This window comes from Capra hircus, chromosome 4, assembly GCF_001704415.2.
Source record: "Capra hircus breed San Clemente chromosome 4, ASM170441v1, whole genome shotgun sequence".
NCBI classification, from domain to species: domain Eukaryota; kingdom Metazoa; phylum Chordata; class Mammalia; order Artiodactyla; family Bovidae; genus Capra; species Capra hircus.
The window spans coordinates 51,747,358-51,753,556 of NC_030811.1; positions in this window are offsets into that span (position 1 = coordinate 51,747,358).

The following is a 6,199-nucleotide window of genomic DNA, read 5'->3' on the forward strand; positions in this document are numbered from 1 at the left end:
GGAGATTTATGCATTCTTCTATCTGTGCTTGGTGTACATATTTGAATCTCTGAAACCTTTGGCGATGATTACAGGGCTTCACTTCCTCACTGACCCCGTGGAAGGTTTGGGAGCCATGGACACCCAAAACAAAGACTTGCTGCTTTTCGGGTTTTGTTTGTTTTTTTATGGAAAAGTAGTACAGAAGGAAGGGGCTTCTCAGGTGGCACTAGTATTGAAGAACCCACCTGCAAAGTCAAGAGAGGTAAGAAATACAGGCTCCATCCCTGGGTCAGGAAGATCCCCTGGAGGAGGACATGGCAACCCACTCCAGTATTCTTGTCTGGAGAATTCCAGGGGCAGAGGAGCTTGGCAGGCTACAGTCCATAGGGTTACAAAGAGTTGGACAGGACCGAAGCAACTTAGCACACTGCACAGTACAGAAGGAAAGAGAGTGAGAATAGACTAGGACAATAGAAACCACTCCCCTGAATTCATTTTATTTATTCACTTGCCTAGGTTGTTTTTACCCAGCCTTTTGATCTAAGTAGCAGAATCAACAGATATGACTTTTTTTTAACCTCACTGCAGCCACACACAGGAGTTCAAAGTTTCTAAAGGAATTGGATGATTTCTAAGTATGCTCTCTCAGGGTTCTTGGCATGGTAGCAGTGTTTCCAAAAACTGGTACAGAGTGCAAGATCGCTATCTGTAACTGATAGAGGAGCAGATCCTTTCTTTGACTTTTTCTCCACACCAGCCCTGTACCCCACACAAACCCAAACCAAAGAAAGGAAGAAGATAGGAAAGAAAAAAATTATTTCAGCCATGGGGACAGTCTCCTAGATTTGGGTCCCCACCCAAATCTACTTACTAATTTCTGGAGCATTTCGTACCTGATCATCTATTGCTGGTTTATTTAGGTTTCAGCTTGAATAGACCTCCTGCAAACAATGAACTACAATTGTTAGTGCACTGCTGCTGCTGCTGCTGCTAAGTCACTTCAGTCGTGTCAGACTGTGCGACCCCAGAGACAGCAGCCCACCAGGCTCCCCTGTCCCTGGGATTCTGCAGGCAAGACCACTGGAGTGGGTTGCCATTTCCCAGTTGTTGACATGCAGTCTGCCTTTCAACTAAGTGAGCCTACATAGCAGAGGTATTTAGAAAACAGGCCCACGTATCAATTGATCTCCCAACTCCTTAAGTTTATATACCAGTCCTCTTGAGATTTTATATCCAATCAGATGGATTTTTGTTGTTTTTATTGTGAGCTACAGTGCTTGTTTCTCTAAATTGTTTGTAGGACTCTTTTCTCAGAAAATGAATGTTTCTTTACAAAAGTCTCTTCTTAAGAACTGCTTTCTCCTAGGACTAAAAGGAAGAGAAGAAATAACTCAGAAAGAAGAGGAAGCAGATCTAAAGTTACACATGAGGGCTTTTTAATTAAAAAAAAAAAAAAAGAATGTGCTGGTTTTGAAAAGGGACTGAATGGCATTGAAAGTTTGATTCATTTTGCTGAACTAGGACCCAGGGGTAAGTTATAATTTCTCCATATTCCTACATCATGTAGTTTAGTATAGTTTCTTAAAAGCCCTATGTTGCTTCATAAATTAATGCTCTGAGGTTTTCATAGAAGTTTTCTCATAAGCACCTTGATTTTTTAAAGTAACTATTCCTATTTAAAGGTGCTTACAGATCTTAATGTATCTGAAAAAACAGTTACTCCTGTGGCTGGCTTTACTTGATTGCCTTCCTGATATTTTTGCTGGAAAGGCCCTGTAACTTCTCCCTAAGTCACTGCTGTGTAGTTTTGCTTGAAATTGTGTTTTAGTGCATTATAGGATCTTTGCTTCCGCTTCTGGGAAAATGCAGTAGATGTATTTTTCTCTTTTCCTCCCACACAGTACAATTAAAAACTCTGGACATTACGTCAAAAATAAACATACTAAAACCAAGTCCCTCTAAAACCAAATTCCCTTGGTAGGTCTATGATTAATCTCTCTATCCAGAACTTTATTCTGTTTCTTATTCTGCCCCTGTACTCCTCAAAATTGAGGAGTGTCAAAGAAAAAGGAGGGGAAAAAGGGGAGTTGAAACCGATGAGGACCCTGAGGGGTCTTCCCAGGTACAAAAGCCCCAGCATGTCGCCCGTTTCATATTTGAAAGGAAAAAAGTCTTTAGTTTCCATGGCCTTCATTGAGTTCTAAAGAGCAGGCTTAAGCAGTTAATGAATGATTAATCACAGGAATCCCTCCTAACGGGACATTGATAACAACCTGATGCATATCTTTGAGTTGCTCAATAGAATCTAAGACCCTCATCCAGATAGAGGATGGTGACTTATGTGCTAACTGCAAGCAGGTAGACCCCAGATTGGTTGGAATCAGAAAGTTGAGATTCCTGAAACGTCATCCTCACCATCAACTGATGTGAAGGTCCACAAGCTGATTATGCATTCTACAGCCCTCTCCCCTAATACTGTCTTTAAAAACCCTGTCTGAAAGCCATCAAGAAGCTCAGGTGTTTTGAGCATGAGCTGCCTGTTTCCCTTGCTTGGCACCGAGCAAATAAACCCTTACTTTACTGCAAACACTCACTGTCAGAGTTTGGTTTTCTGCACAGTGGGCACACACGTCCTTGCTCTATTACAATAAGAAGACTCTGAAAAGTGAATAAAAGAAGGGATACTAGCTAAAGACCTCAAGATCCAAACAGGAACACAGAGGCAAGTTCTTGGATTTTCATTTAGCATTTTATGTCACATACTGGGTACTAGAGAATCCCAAAACCAGCAACCCCAAATAGCCAAGAAGCACAAACCCAAATACCCCAGTAAAAGACTACTCTTGTTAGCCAAAGGGCCAAAAAAAGGGGCAGCCTAGCAAGATAGAAAGCCTTTAGAAAATAACCACACTACTGCAGACAAATACCATATAATAAAAACCTACGGCCCTCGTCACACTCACGCCAGTAAAGGCCAGGTGAGGAACCAACTTCCACACCCTCAGAGCCATAATGAGACACTCCAATATCTTAACAGCCCAATCTCTCTACACTTCAGCTCCATTCGTGTGTTTCAGAGAAAGCCAAGTAGACAGCCAGGATTTTTCCCACTGCTGGATAGTAACAAGTACCCATTCACACATTCTCCCCTATCCCCAAGATGTCATTGGAAACCACGTGGTGAGGCTTCCACCCCCACCTGACAGTAAGAGTCAGAGGGGCCGTGTGGAATGACTGGACTTCCTCCACCATCAGAGGTAAGGAGGCCACCCCTCACTGCCATGGTGTCAGCGGAGGCCACCTAGGGAACACTCCTACCCTTCTAGGCTAGGGGCATATCAGTGGAAGCCCAGTGGGGAGTTGAAACTCCCACTACCACTTAACAGCAATGAGGAGCCCCAGCCCCACCCCCCAATAGGTATCAACAGAGGCAAAAAACGGAACCTAGACTTCTATCCCCATCTGGCATTAACAAAGACAATGCCCCCTCCATTCCCTCACCAGAGCAGTGTCAGGAAAGCCAGCTAAAAGAGGGGATTAAAATAAGATCCAAAGTGTCACAATACCCAAAGCACTCAGGCTTCAATCAGAATTATTCATGATACCAAGAACCAGGAAGATTGCAAACTAATAAAAAGAAAATGTCAATACAAACGTGACAGAGAAGTTAAAATTATTTGAAAAACATTTTAAAGTAGCCATCAAAAAATGTTTCAATAAGCAGTTAGAATACCCTTAAATGGGAGGAGAGGGGAAAGGGCTTCCCTGGTAGCTCAACTGGTAAAGAATCCACCTGCAATGCAGGAGACCCCAGTTCAATTCCTGGATCAGGAAGATCCCCTGAGAAGGGATAGGCTACCCACTCCAGTATTTATAGGCTTCCCTGGTGGCTCTGATGGTAAAGAATCTGCCTGCAATGTGGGAGATCTGGGTTCGATCCCTGAGTTGGGAAGATCCCCTGGAGGAGGGCACAGCAACACACACCAGAATTTTTGCCTGGAGAATCCCCATCGACAAAGGAGCCCGGCAGATTACAGCCCATGGGGTCGCAAAGAGCCGGACATGACTGAGTGAGTAAACACATCAGCACAGTAAAAAAAAAAAAAAAAGATATAACAAAGAAATAAATGAAAATTTTAGTTGAAGAATGTAATAACTGAAAGAAAAAAACAAACCCTCAAAAAATGAGCTCTACAGCAGAATAGAGGAAAGAATCAGTGAGCAAGAAGCTAGAAGAGCAGAAATTACCCAATCTCAACAACAGAAAAAAAAATATTCTGAAAAAAAATAAAAAACAAAACTTTGGCTTCAGGGATCCATGTGACAAAAGATCTAACAGTCATGTCCTCAGAATCTGGGAAAGAGAGGGAAAAAAAAAAAGCTTTCCCCTTAAAGACCCAGGCTATCTAATCATTTTACATCTGTCTCCAAGCTATTTTCTTATTCACTCACCTCCACCATAAAATGATACTGTCTCTCTTGCCAGATGACTCTGAAATACCAGGTTCTGTCTTTCTCTCTCCCCCTCTCATTCTCTTTCTTTTCCACAACAATAAATAAGCAGTCAAGAAAATGGTAAAGTCTGGCTAAGAAACGATACCTAAAGTTACCTTCAAAAATTGTAACAGCATCAGGTTTAGCTGAATGAAACAGAGGCCAAATGATAGCAGTCTGGTTAATCATCGCATAAAAGAAGTCTAAACATAGACAAACCAGGATCATTATGGCAACTCTTGAGTTATCAAAAACCCAGGCTCCTCTTTTTGTTTTACTGTCTGCCACTGGTTTCTGGCTTCATGCTTACTTCACCATCCAAGGTGGCTGCTGGTGGTCCCACATAAAAGAAAAGGAGGAGAAAAGGTAAAGGAAAGGAATATGGTAGTGGATGGTCATTTTCAGAATTCTTCTTTATAAGCCACTCCACAATTTCCCTTCCCCACTGGCCACAACTTAGTCACTTAGCCATTCTTAGCTGCTTTTAAAAAATTGGCATCAGAATGCCTTTTGAACAAGTCACGCATTCTCCAATATTCACGTCATGCGCTCATATAACCTATTGACCCTTTCATGACTGAAGATGCAGTGCATCTATATCCAATATATCAATTATAACAAAAATAACAGAGGTTTTTGGTTTTGCTTTTGTTTATTTAGTTTTGCTTAAAGCTATAATTACCAGAGACCCGTGACATAATTTTGGTAGCCTTCAGTCACTTTGATATTTCTAAGTCAGATTATTTCTGTATGGTCCAATTCATCTATGAAGACCATAAAACTGTGTGGTTTGGAGTCCCAGATGCATATTAGAACTTTTCCAAAATACTAAAGCCCAGGGCTCAACTAAAAGTAATTTCTGGGGTGAGTCATTGAGCATTTACCTTTATTTTTTAATTTTCTCAAATAGTTCTGCCACAGAATGAGCATTGATAGCGGCTGCCTTATAAGGTAAAGCTATCTAAGACATGAGAGATGTTCAGGAACTAGTCATGCTGGCAATAACAATGGGCATAGGGAGAAAGGGACAAGTAGGAGAGGCGTCTGGGAGGTGAAACTGTTGGTAACTGTTACTTCTGAATACTGAAGGAGATTTGAAAGAAAGGGACTTCCCTGGCAGTGCAGTGGCTAAGCTCCTTGCTTTTATTGCAGGGGACACAGGTTTGATCCTTTTTTGAGGAACTAAGATCCCACATGCTGCATGGTGCAGCCAAAAAAAAAAAAAAGAGAGAGAGAGAGAGAAGTAATAATCAAGGTAGATTCCTAGGGTTTTGACTTGGGTGACTGGTTAGACAAAAGTGCCATTTCCCACAATAGGGAACTGGGTTATTTTGAGTTTGAAGTGGATGTGTCCAGGGGCAGTTGGCCAGATGGAGAGTTGAAGTTAGACATATACATTTGGAAGTCATGGGCTAATAGATGATAATGAAAGTCATGAGTGTAGATGGGGTCCTTCCGAACATTTCTAGAGTGGATAAAAATCCTGAGAACACTCTAGGGAGTGGAAGAAGAATTAGAGCTTATAAAGACCAAGAGGGAGAGTCTAAAGAAGACAGGAAATGAGGACAGAGAGATGTCAGAGAAGTTAAAATAGAACAGTTCAAAGAAAATATTTCCCATGTCAGTGCTTATCGAGTGAGAGATATGATAAGCACAGAAAAGTCTTTGTAGGCTTTTGCAACTAAGAATTATTGTTGCCTTTAGTAAAGAAGAACATTTGCAA